This window comes from Loxodonta africana, chromosome 12, assembly GCF_030014295.1.
Source record: "Loxodonta africana isolate mLoxAfr1 chromosome 12, mLoxAfr1.hap2, whole genome shotgun sequence".
Taxonomy (NCBI): Eukaryota; Metazoa; Chordata; class Mammalia; order Proboscidea; family Elephantidae; genus Loxodonta; species Loxodonta africana.
Window position 1 is genome coordinate 23,667,886 of NC_087353.1, and position 23,393 is coordinate 23,691,278.

The 23,393-nt window shown below is 41.6% G+C and overlaps 1 long non-coding RNA gene across 1 annotated transcript in view; it reads left to right on the forward strand.

Annotated features, from left to right (window-relative positions):
• Window positions 1-18,502, forward strand: part of LOC135232931 (uncharacterized) — a 32,397-nt gene extending 13,895 nt beyond the window's left edge. The window contains exons 2-3 of the long non-coding RNA XR_010323554.1: window positions 16,333-16,516; window positions 17,389-18,502. This is a non-coding gene — a long non-coding RNA (uncharacterized LOC135232931). The remainder of the gene's footprint in view (window positions 1-16,332; window positions 16,517-17,388) is intronic.
• The last annotated feature ends 4,891 nt before the right edge of the window (window positions 18,503-23,393 follow it).

The window sequence follows — 23,393 nt, forward strand, 5'->3', positions numbered from 1 at the left end:
ACATGGTAAACATACAAAGCCATTGCTGTCAAGCCACTTCTCATTCCTAGTGACCCTATAGGGCAGAGTAGAACTGTCCCACAGGGTTTTAATCTTTACAGAAGCAGACTGCCACATCTTTCTCCCACAGAGTGGCTGGTGGGTTTGAACCATCAACCTTTTGGTTAGCAGCTGAGCACTTAAGCACTGCACCACCAGGGCTCCTATGGGGCAGCTCTACTCTGTCTCATAGGGTCACTTTGAGTTGGAACTAATTCAACAGCAATGGTTGATAAACATATATTGAACCCCTATTATATGTCAGCCATGCTCTGCCAAGTACTAGAGAAATAAAGATGAATAAGACACAGCTCTGTTCTTCAGTGAGTCGCAATCAAATGGGAAAGAGAGAAGTAAAAATGTAAGCAAGCCCGGGGGTCCTGTCTTGTCATGAGATTGTGAATACAATGCAGTTGAAGAGAGCAGGGGAGCCAACCAACATAGCCCAGGATCAGGGAGGAGAAGTCACCTGAAATAATGCTGAAATGCACAGAAGACTTAATAAGGCTAAATGTGAGTAGAGGCATTGCAAATCGAGGGGAGAGCATGTGTAAAGAAGCTGAGAAAAAAGAAGGCTTTGTGCTGTATGGCTGGAGTGTGGTGTGTGTATGAAATGTCCGACCGTAAAGCTGAAGAAAGGAATGGAACGGTGGAAGCCTTAAACTGAAAAATGACATGCTCTGATTTGTGTTTTAGGAGACCCTTTGGGAGACTTTCTAAATTACTGGTGTACTAGGTGCCTAAGAAGAAAGACTTGGTATTCTGAAAAACCAGCCATTGAAAACCCTATGGTGGTGTATGTGCTCGTTGTGTATATTCTCGACAGCAAAATTTTTTTTAAAAAAGTATTTTTTTAAAAGCCCTATAGATCACAGTTCTACTCTGACACACGAGAGGTCTCCGGGAGTTGGAATTGACTCAATGGCAACTGGTACTGGTATTACTACTGGTATAAGTTGGAGGCAGGGTTTTTCAAATCTGGTGGAACCATCAGGATCATCAGAGGAGCTTACACTAAATTCATATTCCTGAAGTCTGCTCCTCTAAACCTGAGTCTCCGGGGTAGAGTCCAGGAATGTGCCCTTTGAATGTGCTGCCCAGCTTATTCTGATGAAACCGTACCAACCCACTGAACAGCAATTCAGCTTTCCATTTACTCTGTTCCACGAAAGCAGGAAAAATGGAAGCAAAGGCTGAGGCCAACTCTAACAAGCTGTTAGAGTGAATTTGCTGAGAAAGAAAAGAGCAAACATCGTAATGATCAAAGAAGCTTTCAACCTGAGCTACAATCCAAACCTGGTATAGACTGAGCTTTGAATATGGCATCCTTCTCTCGTTCCCCTCCTCCCCACCCCGTTGCAACATGACATGCTTCTTCTCACTGTTGCTGGAAGTGGCCATGTGGGATAACCTTAAGGATAAAAACTATTTCTACCTCAGTTGAAAGCCTCATTCATCAGTTCTCAAGGGAAAACTCCAAGTCATTGGCTGCCTTTTCAAAGCACAGCTCTTAGAGTGCAGTGGTCTGAGAGGGCAGCTTTCTTAATGTTTCAATCTTGACTTTGTCTCAGGTACTTGGCTGATGAGAAACCACATCACCGAGACATCTGGGACCTGCTGAACAGACATTGTGGACTTGCTATATGCATTTTCTTAGTATCACTGTAAAAAAGAATTTCTTTAATGAGTCATGTGTATATATGTGTGTGTAGCTGTGTGTATGTGTGTGTGCAGCTGTGTGTACGTGTGTGTGCATGTTCAGCTTCTTCCTAGGATCCACCTATTTATGAAGCATCTTTTGGGATACTAACTAAATTTCCTGAGCACCTAATATATCCCAGGTCCTATTGCAAACAGTGAAGACACAGATACAAACCAGTATTTGCCCTGAGAAAGGGAAAATACACAGTACAATGTAAAAGCTGAGAAATACAGCTTTGAGTCCCAACAAACCCCATTTCAAATTCAGGCTCTGCCTTTCACCAGGTGAATGACAACTAGCGAGCCTCCTAAGCTGTTGAAGCTCTAGTTTCCTCACCTGCAAAATGAAGATAATAATATCTATTCTCAAGGTTGTTGAAATAATTGCCTGACTCAATCGATATAGAACACTTGATACAGTGTCTGTTACAGTAAACGGAAGCTAATATTATTTTATTTGTGATATGATAAAGGTGAGAAGATTCAATAAACACAACAGAAAAGAAGGACCGAAGGCAGCCTGAAGGAGTCAGGAAAACTTCACAGAGCCATAAAGGAGGGTTAGGAAGTTGACTAAATGGTCGGAGTACGGGGTCCAAGCAGGAAGCCAGAGTGAATCTGGGCAGGTGCACAAGACAGATCAAGGGTCCTGGTTCCCATGTTCAGCTTCTGTATATGGTGGGGGAAAAGGACCTCTATGGATTTTAATTGACGTAATTGAGAATTAACATTATATTGTTCTAATTTCATAGTCTGGAAACACATTTATTTAAATATAACAGTGTCTGGACTTGTGAAATCACAGTGAACGACAACCAATCAATTAAAGAATTGAGGACTTTACCCCTCAGGAGTACAAGCCATTTCCCTGAAGGAAATTTTCTAAAAGCTCGTCTTTATCTTACCTAAGACAAAAAGTAGTGAAAAATAAATAAATAAATAAAACATTAATTAAAAAAAAAAAATACAGCTTTTATAGGACACTCTGCAAATTCATTCTACATTTCTCATTTTTTGCTTAAAAGTATCATATTATCGCATTTCCTGAAAGGCATGGGGTAATCATCATACACATCAATTATTAAGTGGTACCATGGCCGGACCCAGCCCTACAGCTCATGACACCCATGCAGCCATTTACCTGTATTGAAGTGTCCCCAGACTGCACGGTTCTTACACTAGTCATTTCTTTCCTTTTCTTGATCATGAGCTTTCTTTATTCTCAGTGTATTCTCAGCAAGCCAAACCATGGCTCAAAAAGTCCTTTCACACATCTCACCCTGTCTAATCTTAGTCTTCAGAACAGTCTTTTAAGGCAAATATCGTTATCCTCATTTTAAAGAAGAGGAATCAACTCAAAGATATTAAGTAACTCACCCAAGTATACACACTTAAGTAATGGTAGATATGAAACTGAGGTTCTCCATTCAAAGTCTATATTCATTCATTTACTAAACAGGTGTTATCAGGAGCCCTGGTGGCACAGGGGGTAAGAATTCGACTGCTAACCAAAAGGTCTGTAGTACGAACCTCCCAGTTGCTCTTTGGACACCATATGGGGCAGTTCTTCTCTGTCCTATAGGGTCGCTACAAGTTAGAATCGACTCAACGGCAATGGTTTTTTTCAGTTATTAAGTAGGTTCATACTACATGTTGCACATTTCACCTGTTTTGGTCTTCATTTTATCCCTTTAAATTTAGCGGATGGGCTACTCCTTCAGATGACTGCACTTAAGATATTAGAGGACCACTTCAACTGTTATCTATTAGAACCAGGGGTTCAGTTACCTACCAATCCTTCTTGGGAGAAGTACAACCAGAATGCTGCTTAGAAGCAAGGATGGCAAGATTGCACCTTGCATACCTTGGACATGTTGTCGGGAGAGATCAATCCCTGGAGAATGACATCATGCTTGGCAAAGTACAGGGTCAGTGGAAAAGAGAAAGACCCTCAATGAGGTGGTTTGACACAGTGGCTGCAACAATGGGCTCAAGCATAACAACAATCGTAAGGATGGTGCAGGACCGGGCAGTGTTTCATTCTGTTGTGCATAGGGTCACTATGAGTCAGGACTGACTCAAAAGCACGTAACGACAACCAATCCTGAACTCTTATCTGAATATGCTGCACTCATCAATGTCCCTCCAGAAGTACAATACTTAGACCCATAAACGGTCATACAAAATTGCACTGACCAATGAAGACTCAAGCCAAACCATTGCTGCCTTGTGCTGGGATTGCTATCCCTAGCTCAGGCCAAGAGGACTGCAGGAAGATGGATTTCTGGTCTGACGCAGCCCTCCTTTCCCATCTTCACAATTACCTCCTTCACACCCTCTATGGCCCCACAGAGAAAATTAGGATGAGGCCTACCGAAACAGAAAAAGATCATCAACTGTGAAAATTATTCCAAGCCTCGGAACCCACAGACTTCTGAATGTGTTTTTCCATCAGCTCTATTCACTGAGCTGCAGATTCCACAGCCCACTGTTTCATTAGAACCGCCTCCAGCCACTTCAATAAATATCAGTGGAGCGCTCTTCTGAAAAACCCAAATGTTCATGGAATAGACGTTTAATCATGTTGCTCCATGTTTTTAAATAAGACGGGGCAAGTGAAGGCAAGTAGTCCACAATTTATGGTGTGCATTCTTTCAGAAAACTTTTTTTTATTAAGGATTTAATTAGCAATCTAAGCAGATGGCATGCCCAGGTGATTTCGAAGCTAAAATATACACACATATTTTGGGAAAAACTCAAATTTGTTTTATTGGACTTTTTTCTCACCTGGGCTGGGCTGGTGGAGAACTCTGAATGAAAAGGCAGGTAGGACAATCTCATTTGTTGCTTTCAGGGAGGAATACTTTTTAGAGGAGCCTGACTTGATCAAGCATTAGGTCTGTTCAGCTGGTTACTTTCGTAAGTGAGGGAGACAGCACGGTACACAGCAGAGAGCAGTCAATCCGACCTGGGACTGAATCCAGGCTTCGCCACTCACAAGCTGTGAGATTTAACCTCGTTGAACCTCAGTTTCCAGTTTTACGGGTGTTAGGATGAAGTCAGACAAAGCATGTAAGATGTCAGCTTCACAGCAGGTGCGCAATAAATGGGACCTGCTTTCGGGTTCAACATTAACCAAGTTATATTGGTAGAAAAATCACTTTTTATTTTTAAAGAAAAATAGGCAACTAGATTTTTCCCTGGGAGTCCCTGGGTGGTGCAAATAACTAAAAAACTCAGCTGCTAACTGAAAAGTTGGAGGTTCACATCTACCCAGAGGCTCCTTGGAAGAAGGACCTGGTTATCTACTTCCAAAAAATCAGCCATTGAAAACCCTATGGAGCACAGTTCTGCTTTGACATACATGGGGTCACTATGAGTTGGAATCCACTCAACAGCAACAGGTTTTGGGGAGATATTGGTGGTTCAGTGATGGAATCCTCACTTCCTGTATGGAAGACCTAAGTCTGACTCCTGGTCAATGTATCTCATGAGTAGCCACCACCTGTCCTCCATGGTGATTTGTGTGTTGTTATGATACTGATCAGGTTTCAGCAGAGCTTCCAGACTAAGACAGACTAGAAAGAAAGGCCTGGCAATCTACTTCTGAAAATCAGCCAGTGAAAATCCTACGGATCACAACAATCCAATCTGCAACCAATCATGGGGATGGCACAGGACCATGCAGTGTTTCATTCCATTGTGCATTCCTCTTGGGTTGGAAGCCAGCTCTGTGGCCGCTAACAACAACGCCAGTCTCTAAAGCTGAGAGAATTTTTTTTTTTATTGTGCTTTAAGTGAAAGTTTACAAATCAAGTCAGCCTCTCACACAAATACTTACAAACACTCCCAATTACTCTCCTCCTAAATGAAACAGCCCGCTCCCTCCCTCCACTCTCTCTTTTCCTGTCCATTTCGTCAGCTTCTAACCCCCTCTACCCTCTCATCTCCCCTCCAGGCTGGAGATGACAACATAGTCTCAAAGTGTCCATCTGATCCAAGGAGCTCACTCCTCACCCCCATCCCTCTCGAACCCATTGTTCAGGCCAATCCATGTCTGAAGAGTTGGCTTTGGGAATAGTTCCTGTCCTGGGCCAACAGAGGTCTGGGGACCATGACTTCCAGTATCCTTCTAGTCTCAGTCAGACCATTAAGTCTGGTCTTTTTAAGAGAATTTGAGGTCTGCATCCCACTGCTCTCCTGCTCCCTCAGGGGTTCTCTGTTGTGTTCCCTGCCAGGGCAGTCATCGGTTGATGTAGTCTCTGGTTTATGTGGCCCTTTCTGTCTCTTGGACTTGTAATTACCATGTGTCCTTGGTGCTCTTCATTCTCCTTTGATCCAGGTGGGTTGAGACCAATTGATGCATCTTAGATGGCCGCTTGCTAGCATTTAAGACACGAGACTCTCCTCTCCAAAGTGGGATGCAGAATGTTTTCTTAATAGATTTTATTATGCCAATTGACTTAGATGTCCCCTGAAACCATGGCCCCCAAACCCCTGTCTCTGCTACGTTGGCCTTCAAAGCATTCAGTTTATTCAGAAAACTTCTTTGCTTTTGGTTTAGTCCAATTGTGCTAACCTCCCCTGTATTGTGTGCTGTCTTTCCCTTCACCTAAAGTAGTTGTTATCTACTATCTAATTAGTGAATACCCCTCTCCCACCCTCCCTCCCTCCCCTCTCTTGTAACCATCAAAGAATATTTTCTTCTCTGTTTAAACTATTTTTGAGTTCTTATAATAGTGGTCTTATACAATATTTGTCCTTTTGCAACTGACTAATTTCACTCAGCGTAATGCCTTCCAGATTCCTTCATGTTATGAAATGTTTCACAGATTCCTCACTGTTCTTTATTGATGTGCAGTATTCCATTGTGTGACTATACCGTAATTTATCCATTCATCTGTTGACAGGCACCTTGGTTGCTTCCATCTCTTTGCTATTGTAAACAGTGCTGCAATGAACATGGGTGTGTATATATCTGTTAGTGTAAAGGCTCTTATTTCTCTAGGATATATTCCAAGGAGTGGGATTGCTGGATCGTACGGTAGTTCTATTTCTAGCTTTTTAAGGAAGCACCAAATCGATATCCAAAGTGGTTGTACCATTTTAGATTCCCACCAGCAGTGTATAAGTGTTCCAATCTCTCCACAGCCTCTCCAACATTTATTATTTTGTATTTTTTGGATTAATGCCAGCCTTGTTGGAGTAAGATGAAATCTCATTGCAGTTTTGATTTGCACTTGAGAGAATAAATTTTGTTGTTTAAGTTTGTGGTAATTTGTTAATGCAGTTTCAGGAAACATATACACTGTCTTAGAAAAAAAAAATTTTTTTTTTTTTGCTCTGTGGGCATTATTGAGAAAGAAAACTCAGAGAAGTTAAGTAATTTGCCTAAGTTCAGACAGACAGGTGGTAACCAGTGGAGCCAGGATGCAAATCTAGGTCTTCCTCACATGAAAATATACGAGTGTTTGTTTGTTTGCTTTTCCTATCAAATGACCATACTTTTTAAATCATCTATAAGGGCTGTTAGAATGAATTATTATTCAGGCATGTTAGAAGGTGTCATAGTAAACGTCTCACCATCTCCATCCAACATGTATCCAAGCTCTTAGATACCTCTAGTAACAATAGGTTGACTTCCTCACATGACATTCCATATTACTTGTAGCACTAATAGATAGAGGTATAAATATTTATCTGGAAGAGCAAAGCATTTGGTTAAACCCATCTCCTATCAATCCCTGACATGCTCCGATTATTTCTGTACAAGATAATCAGGCTAAACACAGTCTGGTGAATTCCGGAAGTCCCACCTCTCCTTTTATCCCAGCCCTTACCTACTGTATCCACCTTCAGAGGAGCTCCAGGTACTGCCATAGGGCTTCCTCTGAAGATGGAGAGAGCAGCAGCATGCCTTCCCTTGCTGCCACAAGGGAAGATTTTATTTCTTCATGCTTTTCAAACCCTCAGTGCCAGCCCCGGGAGCTGGCATGCAAAGCAGGTCTGCCAAAGGGTCACAGGGAAGGAGTGGCTGGTGCCTGCTTTCTGCTTCTGTCTGATTTGCACAGGATATGCCCTCGGCTTGACATCATGCTATACTGAATGACCTCTGAGGTCTCATGGTGAAGGGAATGATTACATAATCAGAGCAGTTATGCTGAAGGGAACAAAAACATAAGGAGATGGGCCTGCAGCCCAGAACAGAGAGGGAAGTGGTGAACACAGAGGATGAGCACATTCAATGTGGACCCAGCGTCCACACAATAAGACAAATATATTTTTAGGAAACTTTCCAGCTTATCCTAACGTGTTCTTCTGCGGTGCTCCATAGCCTTCTTCTGAGAGTACAAACACAATGATTTTAATCAGAGCATGTCCCTATGTCCTAGGGAATCAGTTTAATACCTCATTTCTTCTACCAAGGGAGGGGAAAGGAAATGCCTAGGGCCACCCAGTGAATTTGTGATAGAGTTCGGCCCAGTCATATTTGCCCAGAGTGTTCAAGACTTATTCAAATCTGCTCCAACTATAGCAAAGAGAACCTAGAAAATCAAGTATTGAATGCCCAATAGAATTGTGCTTTCTATTCCCTTTCACTACCAACAAACTTGGAAAACCACAGGCACATAATATATAGACTCATTTCTGCACAGATGGCTAAGAGTTGATTAAAAAAAAAATAGAAAAGAGGAGCCTGGTAGAGGAGTACACACAAGTCATTTCCAGTCTTGGAGTTTGATTCCTCTCCTTACCTACGTCCTCACTTGAACCCATGCCATCCTTTACCTTTCCCGTTCCTTACCTCACCTCATCTTCTCCAGCTGTACTCCTCAAATGGCTTTTCTGATTTAACAGCTCAGCCTCATTTCTCAAGCTCAAATCTTGGCCCCTACCAACTTCAATCCCATTAGCTTCAATGTCATTATTGTCTGGCCCCCAAGATCCCTGGAGGGTGTCTTCCTGGGCTTACCCACTGAGGAGAGCAGCAACCATAACTGGGGCATGACTGTATTAAATTTGAGTCATTCACCAACCATTTCTCTGATTCAGTGAATGATGAAAGGGAATTAAAATAGGAGCCAGGACATCTGGATTCTAGTCACATTGACTTATTTTGTGACCTTGAGATAGCCCTTCTTACATCTTGGTCTAAATTTTCTGCCTCTAATGGGGGGGGGTACTGGACTTGAGTTCAGACTTCAGTGTTATATGAGTTTATGAACTGGAGGAGAGCAAATGGGTAATGAAAGGGGCTTTTCTGAACTCATGATGTCTCCTGTCAAATCCATCATGAAGAAATTCATGCCCTAGAGAATTATTCAGCTAAGCAAATGCTATGAAAATATGAGAATTGGCATTGATTTTCTTAATGTCACACGTTGTAAACTAATTTATAAAAAAAGAAAATGAATTATTCTAGTCCACTGGGAGCCATTTCTATCATTTTTTTTTTTTTTTTCTGTCTGAATGGAACATCTCAGTCTGGAATATTTTAAGGAGCTTCTGAAGATTTGGAGTCTGCTGTCAGAGGGATGGACAAGGTAGAACACTGTCCTATTCTCTCAAATTCATTTAGTGTCTTCACCAAGCCTTACATTTTCTCTGGGCTCTCTTTTATTGTTCATGCACCCTTCATACCTCAAAGGAACATGTCTTGGGCTGGGTTCTCTAGAAAAGCAAAACCGGTATAGCCTATAAATATATACATAGAGAGAGAGGGATTTATATCAAGGAAATGGCTCACACTGTTGTAGAGGCTGGAACTTCCCAAGTTCATGGGTCAGGATAGAGGCTTCTTCTGATTCACATAACCAAAGAGGCTGGCAACCCCAAGATCGGCAGGTCAGAGAGCAGGGCTCTTGCTCACAGGCTGTGAAGATTGATGAATCTCAAGATCGACAGGCAACACCTCAGGCACGCTGATAGCTCAAGTCCCAAGAACTGGAGGTCAGAGAAACAGAAGCTAGCTGCAGGATCTGGCATGAGTAAAACTTCCCTCAAGGCTTGCCATAATATCTGCTTATATTCGATGCAGGCCACACACCCAAGGAAACTCCCTTTCAGTTGATTGGTTATTCACAGCAGATCCCATCATGAGGGTAATCACATACCAAATCTCAGCAGGGAAGTGATCACAACATTATACTACTGCCAAAACACTAAGAATCATGGCCCAGTCATGTTGACACACAATCTTAACCACCACAGAACAGAAGCACTTTTCCTGTTTGAGATTAATCTGACTGCCTAACTCAATCCCAGTCATTAAATACCCACCACTCTTCCAATATCTTCCTCTTAACTAATCCTCTTGAATCCACCCTCCTACCTACGCATCTTAAGAAACCCCAGGCAGTCTTCACAACAGACCACAGGCCAACTCTCTTCTCTGCTTATGTACATATACCTGTAAAAGCAGTCTACCCACTGTTCTCATTCTCCTGAAACAGGGATCTCCTGCCCCTGCATCATATCTGGTCCCTTTTATCTTTTACCTGGAACCTGCACCAATCCCTGAACCATGACCCAGCCTCTAGACCTGCTCCTATCTACTCTTTCCTTCTCCACACCACAGCCAGAGTGGAGTATGGTGTCCTTGGGTCCCCCTCTTATAGACAATGAAGAAATAGCCCCTCTATTTCTTCATTGTCTATAAGAAGCCTGGACTTCTTGGTCTCAGTCAAGCGAACCGATATTATCTGGCTGATCATCCCATAGCACTTGTATATGCAAGTCTGTTAATTTTCACTTCCTTCCCTTACTTCAGAGAGGGGATGCCTGGGGAACATTTATTGATATCCCTTGTGTGGCTTAAAGAAGAGGGGGCACACTTAAACCACCCTGTAGCTTTGCCAGCCTCTTTCTCAAGGAGCAGAGTATATCCTGAGCATCCCTAGGAGAGCACAGCAAACACCAGCAGACCCCTTCAGCCTGGCTCCCTCAACCCCCAACTCATATATCAAAAATGGTATCCCAAGACTGGCAATGGTATTTATATTTTTACTACTTTTTCATTTACTTTCACTTAACATTCACTATCCCTGAAATCTGTTTTTTTTTTTTTTTTTTATTCTAATTTTATTAGTGTCTTAGTTTCCTAGTGCTGCCATAACAAAAAATACCACAAATGGATGGCTTTAAAGAACAGCAATTTATCATCTCACAGTTCTGGAAGCTAGGAGTCCAAATCAGGATCTTGGCCATGTCAATTGCTTCTGTGGACCTCTTTTCTAGTTTCTGATGACTGATGGCAATCTTTGGCATTCTTTGGCTGCTTGTAGATGCATATGTGGTATCTTCCCCAATGTGTGGGGGAGGCTATTTAGCTCTTTTTATCAGACACCATTCAGAAAGGATTAGGTTTAGAAATCACTCTATTCGAGTATGGCCTCATTACCACAACAGAGGAAAACCTCTGTTTCCAAACAGGGTCATATTTACCGTTACAAGGGTTACGGCTTCAACAAATATTTTTGGGGGGAACACAATGGAATCCATAGCAACTAGTATCAGTGATAATAGCAAAAACTATAATTAATATTTGTATTATACAATTTTATATTACATTTATACACTGGAATTTTTTAATTAAACTTTTTATTTTCAGATAATTGTAGATTCACATGCAGTGATAAGAAATAACACAGAAAGATCTCCTGTGCTCTTTACCCAGTTTCCCCCAATGGTAACATTTTGCAAAGCTATAGTACTATATCAGATTCAGGATACTAGCATTGATACAAGTCCTGAATTTTGTTCAGATTTTTCCAGCTTTACTTGTTCTCATTTGTATGTGTGATCAGGTGTGTGTGTGTGTTCAGTTCTGTGCACTTTTATCACATTTGGGTTCTTGTATCCACCATCGCAGTAAAGATACAGAAGGTTTCCACCATTACCAGAATCTTTTGGGTTGCCATTTTATAACCACATACATACTTCCTCGCCACCACCACTATCACCATCATTCCCTTTCTTAATCTCTAGAGACTACTAATCTGTTTTTTATTTCTATAACTTTGTCATTTCAAGGATCTTCTTTAAATGGAATCATATAGTATGTAACATTTTTTGGATTCACCTTTCTCACTCAACGTGATTATCTATAGTTTTATTCAAGTTGTTGCACGTATCAGTAGTTCTTGGACTTGGCTTCTAACCAAAAGGTTGGAGGTTGAGTCTACCCAGAAGTGCCTCAGAAAAATCAGTCATTGAAAGTTCCATGTAGCACAGTTTCACCCTGATGCACATGGGGCCACATGAGTTGGAGTCGATTCAATGACAGCTGGTTGGTAGTAATCCATAGTATGGGTGTATCATAGATTGTTTGATCTTCACCTGTTGAAGGACATTATGTTTTCAGTTTTTAGCTGCTACAAATGAAGCTACTATGAACATTCATGTACTTATTTTGTGTGAACATAAGTTTTCATTTCCCTTGGAGAAATGCCCAGGACAGCAATTGCTGGGCCATATGGTGCTTGTGAGGCATCGTGGTTTAATGGTAGAATTCTCAAGTCCCATGCAGGAGATCTGAGTTCAATTCCTAGTCAATATACTTCATTTGCAGCCACCACTCATCTATTAGTGGAGGCTTGCATGTTGCTCTAATGCTGAACAGGTTTCAGCAGAGCTTCCAAACTAAGACAGACTAGGAAGACAGGTCTGATTGTTTACTTCTGAAAAATTCGCCAATGAAAACTCCATGGATCACAGGTTTTATTCCTTTGCACAAGCTGTTGCCCTAAGTCAGGGGCTAACCTGACAGCATCTAACAACATGGTACTTGTATGTTTAGCTTTCTAAGAAGCTCCCAAACTTTTTCTAAAGCAGGGGTACCATTTATACTCCTAAAACTGTTTGCACCGCTTAGGGACTACTATACTGCTCCTACCACATTGCAAATGGCGCATTCTACTTGGCCCTCGGCACTCAGCTGGAGATTTTCTTCTTTGCTTTCCTTCCCCACTGTTCTGCTGGCTCTAGGGAGAACTATTTCAACTTTCTTTGCAGACCTTACACTTTCTTTACCCTGAATAGCATTTATTTAACTCTCTGTCTTACCCATTGCTTGGGAGTTCCCTGAATTGTAGACTCAATCTAGTTAAGCTCTGCATACCCTGCGCCTAGCAAAGGATCTTCTGTGCAATAAATATTTTAATAAATTAAGTTCATGATATCATTTAAATTCAAATTTACCTATACAAAATGATGATTGGGGGCTACAGCTCACTCCTCTACACTTTTAGAAAACTAATTATGTATATATATGTACATTTTTGTTGCAAGGGGGATTGAATGGACAAAATTTTCTTAGCTAAATTCAGAAATAAATTCAAAGAAATGCTTCAGAGTGAATGGTTCTTTTTGAGAATGAAAGTTCTCCACTTTTTAAATTGAGTAATATATACTGACAAAGAAAGGTTAGCAGTGTTAATTAAATCCAAATTCAAATCTAGACATTCAATCAGGAAGCTCTTATATAAGCTTAATTATTTAACTTTTTTAGTTATCTGTTGCTGACTCATGTTCTCCATCAACTGTCTTTCATATCACAAACTCTGTGCCTGTCACATTTTTCAATGCCTGCAGACATTTCTATTTCATCTGCCTTGTCTTGTCAAACTCTTTGTGGTTCTCTCTGTCTTCCAATTAAATGCTAACACAGATTCTGAGATAATTAGTTCAAATGCACGTTCACTCAGGAGTCTAGGAAAGAATTTTAATAACAAGGGAATTCATTCTTCATTATCTTCCTCTCATCTCAAAACATTAGGATCCACTGAATTTTCTGTGACATTATGCATGACTTAACTCAATGTTTGAAATACACAGTGCCTGACCACGTGTGCTGGGAGGCAATAGGAACAAGAACATTTTGTACTAGTTAGAACTTCAGAGAAGTCCTGATCTTGAAGCAATCTTAGGAATCTACTTGTTGAACCTCCTTTTTTATAGGTAGGGGGCTGACACAACTAGAAGGAAAAGTAGCATCCCAGACCCACACATGGGCCCGCATTCTCTTTGATGAGCCTCCTCAGCTATCTGCTGTTTGGAGTCAACAAATTTACGTGAGACCACACTTACATTCCAAACAGACAAATGCAGGCTAGGGTGGAGCTATAATATTGGGTATCTTGCTTTTTGACATTATCTCTGAATTTTTCCTTGCCCACCTTTCATTGTGTCTAGAACCTTCTCTTTGAAGCAGTGGCATATGATCTGGACAGGGCACATATTTTAAATCAAAGCTGAGAAAAAAAAAAATAGGTCATTTGAAACCAAAATAGACGACAGCAACGTTGACAGCTGGCTTCATCTTTAGCCCTGCTGGAGCTGACAACTTAAAACTTTTCGTAAAGATATTTCACTCTCAACCAGCCAACTGGCAAAATTTATTTTCTGAGAAGATGCTTTCATTTAAAGAGTTCAAACCACAGTTGACCTGAGAGAAGTGAACAGTGACACTCATCCACCTGTCACTGGTTAGTGGCCAAGGTTCCTTGAGTAGTAATTATTTAGAGAAACCCAACGGACATGACTTTGGCTGGGAATTGAGAACTCTACTGGACCAGAAAAAGTTGTTTAAATACAAATGAGCATACAACTTCTTAAACTTACTACTATTTTTCAAAAAAAACACACACTGTTTTATACAAGTTCTAATTTGACATTTCTTAAGACAGTCGAGTGAATACGATACTTTTTATTGAGCACCTATTACATGCTAGATACTCTGTTAGTGTTTCAAATGAGCATGGATCCTTATAATAATTTTTTGGGTAAATGTTTTCGTCCCTGCTTTATAGATGAAGAATCTGCACTGCAGTGAGATTAAGTGAAAATGTATGTACATCATACTCAGCTCCGACCTTTCTCGAATGTCAGTGTACCTTCCACTAGATGCCCCCTAGACAAATCCTGGGCAGCTCTGAAATTCCAGCTTGAAGGTTTCTTCCTCCATTACTGTTGTTAAGTTCCCACTAATAGCAACACCATGTACAACAGAAGAAACATTGCCTGGTCCTGCGCCATCCTCACAATCGTTGTTATGCTAGAGCCCAATGTTGCAGCCACTCTATCAGACCATCTTCTTCCATAGAGTTTCAAAGTATATGTTAGGGCCATTTATCTGTCATGTAACACGTGAATTCAAAAGTCATTCATTTATTCAGTCTCCACTGAGTGCTTCTATACCAGGCACTGTGCTAGAACCCACAGACAGATCAGAAGCAATTTCTGCCTTTAAGGAACTCAATGCCTTGTATTTCTGTTTTCTTCCCCATTAAGTTGTATGTGTTCTTATATTCTACCTAACACAAAGGAAGTGCTCTTTAGACATTTGAGAATTGATGGCTGTGCATGGGGTTAAGTACAATAAGTCTCTATGTGGGTTGTATATTCTCCTGGCCTCCCAGGGATTGTAGCAGACTTTTCTATCTGTGTGACCTCCAACAAGTCACTTAATCTCTCTAGTTCTCAGTGACCCTATCTGCAAAATAACATGATACCAGCTATCACACTTAGGGTTAGAGCTAAAATTAAATGAAAGAATGTAAACAAAACTGCCCCACAAACAGTGTACAGGTTCGAAACACTACTGTGATGGTCAAAGGTTGCAATGGCACCACAGAACCAGGAAGCTTTAGAGTCAAATAGCCATAAATTTTCTCTTTTAGTAGCATTGGAAATGTCTTTTTTTTTTTTTTTTTTTAAAGGTAGTGCCCCTTTTCATACTAAATGTTTTGCAAAATGCCAATGAAATAAAACAAAAAATGTGAATCCAGGAATGCCTCCTGAAAAACTCTACTCATACATTCCTTTCAGGAGTATAAATGGTACTGCTGCTCTATAAAGCAGTTGGCAGCATCTTAAAAAGCTAAACATTCAGGTACCACTTTGTTGTTATTGTTAGTTGCCCTCAAGTTAGCCCCTGACTCATGGTGATCCCATGCACAATGGAACAAAACAAAGAACCAGTAGGTAGTAGAAGTGGGATTCAAATGCTAGCTTATTCTTGCACAACATGCTGACTCACAGCCATTGGAAACAAAAAAGTTCAATCACATTTGGTTCCTGCACTCCCAGGAGATTACAACCTAGTGGGGCAGACGAATGCTTATAAATCAACTTCAACTGCAGCAGTGTACCAGAAAACGCACTGCATCAGCCTTCAGAATTCAACTCAAGCGTTCCATTCCCTGAGAATCATTCCACAAACCACAAAGGCCCCTTTAGAATGAGTTATTCTCTCCCCTAACTTGGAAACTCTAGTGGTGTAGTGGTTAAGGGCTACGGCTGCTAACCAAAATGTCTGCAGTTCGAATCCACCAGATACTCCTTGGAAACTCTATGGGGCAGTTCTACTCTGTCCCTACAGGGCCGCCATGAGTCAGAATTGACTTGAAGGCAACGCGTGTGTGTGTGTGTGTGTGTGTGTATGTGTGTGTGTGTGTGTAGGGGGATTGTCTATCAAAACACTTACCTTTAGATATTGTTTGTTTATCTATCTTTAAGGGACCCTGGGTTGCACAAACGGTTTGTGCTAGACTACGAACCTAACCTAAAGGTTGTCGGTTTTATCCCACCCAGCAGTGCCATGGAAGAAAGCCTTGGTGATCTGCTACTGCAAAGAGCCAGGAAAACCCTATGGAGCACACTTCTTCTCTGTAACTCATAGGATCACTATGAGTTGGAATCAACACAATGGCAGTGGATTTTTTTTTTTTTTTGGTTATCTTTCTTTCCAGCCACTCTTGGATGAAGGCAGAGTGAGGTATGTTGTCTGGAAAGTGATAATTAATTACAGTGTCCCTAGTACAAAGCCCAGTATAAAGCACATAACTATCAAAATAAATACCTAGTGAATGACCGTATGGCAGGAAGAGAAAAATTCTAATTGGTCTACTATATTTGTGGGCTCTAATATGTCTTATGTTAAACTGCCCTATACTTTAGTTGGACCATGTATTTTTGGGTTTTGATTTTGTATATATTGTATTAAATATAACATTAACACACTGAGTCCTCACTCACTACATATTTATTCAAGGACAGTCATTAAGTGTGTATCCCCATCAAGCCCCACCCTAGGTGTAAGGTGTGTAAAGGCAAATATAACACAAGCCCTGTCCTCCAGGGCCTTACAGGCTATGTTCTAATTACAATTCTAACCAGACTAATTCTGTTTATGGAAACCGTGGGCTCCATCTCTTCAGTCGCTCATAGCAGTTGTCACTTTCTGAGGCACCTAGAGGTGCTCAGAGCATACTCGTGGATGGGGAATGCTGTGCACAGCACCCTTGCTGGGTTTAGTCTGTGGCAAAGTAGGAGAAAAAAAGAAGTCATCCTGTTGTGTGGAACAAAACCGATCAAGGGGACATTTATTGGTGCATATTCGAATCCAAAACCCTCAGCAAAAGAACATGAAATGATAGATTTCAGAAGCTATAAAACAGCCTCTCACTGAACGAAACACCCGCCCTGCCATTACCCTAGGTATAGCCCTGGCCTGTGGGTTGGAGTGTAACACGATTCTGCAGGTTTTCTAGCTTTTTCCATCTCAGCAAGCACATACATATGTACTCATGAGTACTAGGGAGAAGAAGACAGGAAAAATGGGAACTAGTAATTTTGCTTTGTCCTCAGGAACACAATTCTGGGTGAAGTGAGTTTGCTGTCCATCTGGGGGCAGGAAAATGAGTGCCGTGCACATAGTCTCTTGTGTCTGTGACTGAGGGTGAGCCTCTGCCATGCTATACATGGGAAAGCCATCCTCCCGACTTTCCTGGTCACAGTAGGACATGTGTGACATACGGGGGACTTCACGGATCTAGCTGCAGATGATACACTGCATGACAGATCTTGGCTGGAGGGACCCCAGCCAGTTTTACAAGTCTTGTTCTTGGAATGTACCAGGTAAGCCAGGCTCCAGTGGTGACAATCCAGGAGGAGCCATCCTATACCTACCTACTTTGTAAGGCCTTCATATCTGAATTAAGCCATGAGCTTCTTGAAATGGGAAATAACTCATCAAGGGACTATCGGCCCAAAGCAAAGCATCCTGTCTTCTTCAGAAAGTAAAAGTTAAAGACAGTAAGACGTGGGAGATGCCTTTCCCTCAGTCCTTAAAGGTCCTAACAACAGAGGAGACAACCAGCCTACAACAGTCTTCACCTTCTGTCAGATGCTGGAGCTGGTGTCACTGAAGCTGAGATGTAAAGATAAGTGTTCCTTAGCAAACTTCTCCAAAGTCTTTCACAAGTCTCCCCCAGCCACAGAGGTCTCTCAAGACATTTCAAAAGGGTGGGGAGTGGGGTGCCAACCTCAACAAGATTTTTAAAACAGAAAGGCAGCCAGGAACAGTGACAGGGCAAGGGGCTTGGAGGTGGAATGTCTGTATTTAAGTCCCAGTTTTGCTACTAACCAGAGAATCATCTGTGAGCCTATGTCCTCCTCCATCAAGTGGGAACGCTAATAATCTCACAGGTGGCTAGAAGGTAATATCTTTCTTTGTAACTTTGAAAGATTAATAAAAGTGCTAGCTATCCTTATGAATGACAATAAAATAACATTTACTCATCCGACTATGACTACTTTTTCCATTTCAGGTTTCTGTCTCCCCGTCTGCTCTGTAGACATCCCAGTACCCAGTGCCGTCGAGTCGTAGGTTTCTGGAATTCCAGAAACCTGTGCGGTCCTGAGAGCGGTCCTCCCAGGAGGCCTGTCACAGAAGGTGTTGGGGCTAAGCTCATCAAGAACTAGCAAGGCAAGTGGCTTTTGAGATTTTAGTTCCTAAAGTGTAGTAGAAGGGAGCTCAGTTTCAGTCCTATATGGTAGCCTCATTTTTGGTTTTCATTTCTGCTTAAAAACTGGAAAATCTAAGTTCCTTGTGGGCATAAGTGGCATCTATCTTGTTCACAGCTCTATGCCCAGAACAGCCCTAGTGCCTGCTCATGCTCAATACATGCTGGTTTTTTAATAAACGGGCACCTTTGGAGAGCCCCAGGGAAAACCAAAGCATCATTTGTCGTATCCATGAGCTCGTTATGGAACCCACCTCAAATAAGACCAGACTCGCCTCAAGCTCTCTTTCTATAGTGAACATTCCCTCAGCAATGGTTTATTTTCACAGAAATAGTTTATTTCTACCCCACCCCATTCTTTCAAGTGAAGGCATTAAACAAACAAACAAAAAAAACAAGACCCTATGTGGTAAAGGGTGGTGATTGCCCTGCTACCTGACCTGGGTTCAGGTCTTGGCTCTACTATTAATTGAGTGGCTTTGGGCAACTTAATTTAACTCTCTTAGGCTCGGTGTCCCTACCTATTAAGTGGAAATAATATGAGTACCTACCCTTTGGAGAGCATTTGCAAATCAAAAAGTGAAAACTAAAATCAAGTTAACAAAACAGTGTCTGGCATATGGCTTGTTGTTAGTTGCCATGGAGGCGACTCCAACTCATGGTGACCCCATGTGTCTACGGTCTACAAATTGTTATGATCGGGGCACTGCCTGAACTTTGAAGACAGGCCACCTTGTTCTCCATGCTGTGAGGAGGCCAGGTGAGGAAAGCAAAGTACTGCAAGGTTTTTATAAGGAGCCCTGAGACGGGACCCAGGCCAAACAGCCTCTATTGGTCACACACCTGGCACACAGTAGATGCTGCTTGTTGGAAGGAGCCCCAGGCTCAAATACACAGCCATCTTCAACTGCCTTGCAGATACCCCTGGACAACTTTAAAGTTAGCATGTTCAAACTTAAACTCATAATCTTTCAGAGTCCCTATTTTGGCCAGCATAGTCACAATCATCCCACTGGTCATCCATGTCAAAAGGCTAAGTAAGACTCTTCCTGGCCCCCTCCCTCATGCTCTCAGTCAATTGATCATCAAGTCCTGCTAAATCAGCCTCATTTTCATGTTCAGAATCCAGAGCCTCCTCCTAAGCTCCCTGCTTGACAGCCTTCATTAGTTCTGATAGTCAGTCCTATGATACAATACTATGTAAAGTCAATCCTCCACCTAGCTCATTTGACTGTCACTTCCTCTGTGACTGTCACTTCCCCAGGCCTGAGGCCCTGACCTTCTTTCTCTCTCTCTCTCCTTTAGTATTTAGGGATATCACCCTTTGCTTCCATAGTCCCTAGGCTATAGCCTTTATGATACAGTATGGCCACTGTGATTTACTTTTCTGTCTCCCCAGTGACAGGGCAAGTTGCACAGTGACAGCCAGGACCACGCATCATTCCTCTGAAGCCACCGCGCCTAGTGCAGGGCTTGGAACAAAGTAATCACAAAATGCTTAAGAAATGAATGAAGATCATTGATTAATTAACCAAGTGTAGAAGTATGGTTCTTTCTTCAAGTCACCCAGAAAAATCAATAGGAAGCAATTAGAGAACACATATGAAATAGTCTGCCTAGAATGCTACTCATTCAGAGGGCTGCCTGGCTGGTTCCCGAACCTCCCTAAAGTCCTGGCACAAAGGTTACCTTCTTAGTTAGGCTTCTGCCAATCGCTGTATTTGAAACTATAACACCTTTACCCTGCCTTCCCCATTCCCCTTTTCTAATTTATTTTTTTCAAAACCACTTACCATCATCTAATACAGTACGTATTGTATTATTTATTTTCTGTGTTACTTTATCCCTTTTTGTCTTTGTTCTCTAGTACTGCTGTAACAGAAATACCACAACTGGGTAGCTTTAAAGAGCATGGCTCTAGCGGGAGGTCCTTCCTTGTCTATTCAGTTTCTAGGAGCTACCAGAAATCCTTGGTGTTCCTGGGCTCCTAGACTGATCTGTCTCCTTTGTCTGTCTTCCTCTTCCTCCTCTGTGCGTGTCTCTGTGTTCATTCTGCCCTTTTTGTAATTCAGGAGTGATTAGGTTTAGGGCAAACCCTAGACTGGTATGCCCTCATTTATGTAACAAAGAAAAACCCAACTGCCAAACAGGATCACATTTACAGGTACAGAGGTTAGGATTTCAACATACATTTTAGCATGCATTAACATCTCTTTTTTTTTTTTTTTTTTTTTAACATCTTAGCCAGGGAATGAGTTGCCACAGTTTTTAGAGGGTACTTACTTTGGCAGCACATTTTAGGGGAGTGAGAAATGCATTCGAAAATATGAACATGTAGACATACGTATCAGACATTGAGTTAATCTGGATCAAAAAAAAAAAAAAAAAGTCAGGAGAAAAAGAAGACATATATTAGTGTTGAGGGCAGAAGAACTTCCAGGCTCTAAAGTAGCCTTGGAATTGTTGGAGGCCTTTCACTGTGAATCAGGTTACACGGAAGGTATATTTGGATTTTGCCAACCCACTAAGTGGAGTTTCACATTGGTCATGGGGCTGCATCACACAGTGAATTCTGACTTACCGTAAATAGAATGAAGAGAGCTTTGTTGCTAAATTATTTATTGCACATCATATCCGGCCCCAAGCAATGGAGTTTTTAGATTCCACAAAGGTAGTTGTATGTGCTCTTTTGTCATTACATAGAGGAAACTCGGACAGTTTACATTATAAAATATAAATTATCCTTTCATTATCCACTGTGTAGCACACAGAGGTAGTCCATCGTGGCAGTACAGGAGACTGGAAATAGATTTCTGCAGCTTCTTTCAAACACTTTGTCCAGATACAACCTAAAGATCTCCCAATTAATTTTTTAATCCTGTGAGTTTGTGAAAAGCATACGCTTCTCTCTTCTGCTTCATGAACTAGCTAACCCAAAACCCAATGCCCTCGAGTAGCTACAGCTTCCCAATACCTATGGGGAGAGACCCAGGTTCCAGGGGGTTTTCCTAACTGCATTTGAATACAAAGCCTCGCCTTATAACAGATGGATTGGGAAAGCCTTTCACATGCCTCTGTCTAACCACAACAGGTCTGAGGTTAAGGGAAATAACCAGACAGGGACACTCCCCATATACCTATTTTTTTTATAGATATAGGTATTTTTCTTTCCTGAGAAGGTACTTTTCATTTCAAATTTTTTTTATTTTCTCGCTTTGAATCCTTTGATCTTTTCCTAATACCAATTCAATTATGCATTCATTCATTTGGCCATTGATTTAGCAAATATATATATTCAGCCCTGGTGGCACAGTGGTTAAGTGTTTGGCAGATAACCCAAAGGTAAGCAGTTTGAATCCACCAGCTACTTCTTGGAAACTGTATGGGGCAGTTCTACTCTGTCATGTAGGGTTGCTGTGAGTCAGAATCAACTCAATGGCAAGGGCTTTTGTTTTTTTTCTAAATTATTGGTAGGGCCAAATTCATTGCATATAAAGAGAACTCCACTCATCTTCCTTCAACAACTCTGTGGCCCTGCTGTCTTGGGACCCTTGAATACAGTCCTTTCTTCCTGAAAGGCCATCTCACCTAGCTGCAATCTCTCAGTAAATTACCCCCATCCGTCTTAGCTGAGATTTTACTTACTCCGGGGTTCCTCCCAGAATCTCCAAACTGGATCCAGTCCCACAGGCCCCCTTTCATCTCTTACACACACAGTCTATGCTTTCCTTTACACCTACATATTTCCTCTCCAGAACTTTCTACACTTAAAATACAAATCCAGTGGTGGTTGAGTAATGTCTATCTCCCATACTGAGCTATACACACCCTGTGGGCAAGTCCTGTTTTTTTTTTTTTTTTTAAATCCAGTTAGATACCATAAAACAGGATCTAACTCATGACAGCTTCTTTATAATAGAACAAAATGTTGCCTGGTTCTGTGCCAACTTCATGATTGTTGCTCTGTTTGAGTCTATTGTTGCGGCTATTGTATTACTCCATCTTGTTGAGGGTTTCCTTTGTTTGGTTAGCTCTCTATGTGATGCATTTTTCTAGCAACTGATATTTCCTGATGACAAGCCCAAAGTAAAAGAGAGTCAAAGTCTTGCCACCCTCACTTCTAAGGGACATTGGAAGTGATAGACATAATTCTCAACCACTGTCCTTGTGGTTAACAGCTTGGCTGCTAACCGAAAGATCAGCAGTTCAAATCCATCAGTTGCTCTTTGGAAGCCCTGTGGGGAAGTTCTGCTCTGTCCAATAAAAAAAAAAAAATTTTTTTTGTCCAATAGAGTCGCTACAATTGGAATCAACTCTTTGGCAATGGATTTGTTTTTTGTTTTTCTCTTTTGGTCCTTGTCACACAGCTACCCAAGGGCCAGGAAGTCTGAGAAACATAAGGAGCCCACTGTTATTAGTGAAAACTGCTAGTCTATGCCACCTGCGCTTAAAAAGATGTTGACCGTTTTGAGAGACAAAGGCATGGAAAGCTTATCAAAGAACATGATCAAAGGCTGAGAGAGGGAAAAAGTTGAGGCATTAGGGAAGAATAATAAGAAACCTAGTACCTGAAGGAAAAGAGGCTGAAGAAAATTGTGAATAAATCATTGGATGAGCAGATAAATGAATGAATGGACTTGCACATACGGCTGAGGAGCCCAGACATTATTCCGTGAGGAATGGAAGTCTGCCTTGGCCCCTGGCAATCTCAGAATCACTGTTTTCCCTCTGCAGTCAGTGAAGCAGCCATATTAGGTATTGCCGAGGGGCCCTGGACACTTCTCCCTTTGGAGACGTTCTTTGGAAGACATTTCACTTTGCTTTCCCTCATTTGTGAGTTTAGTCTCA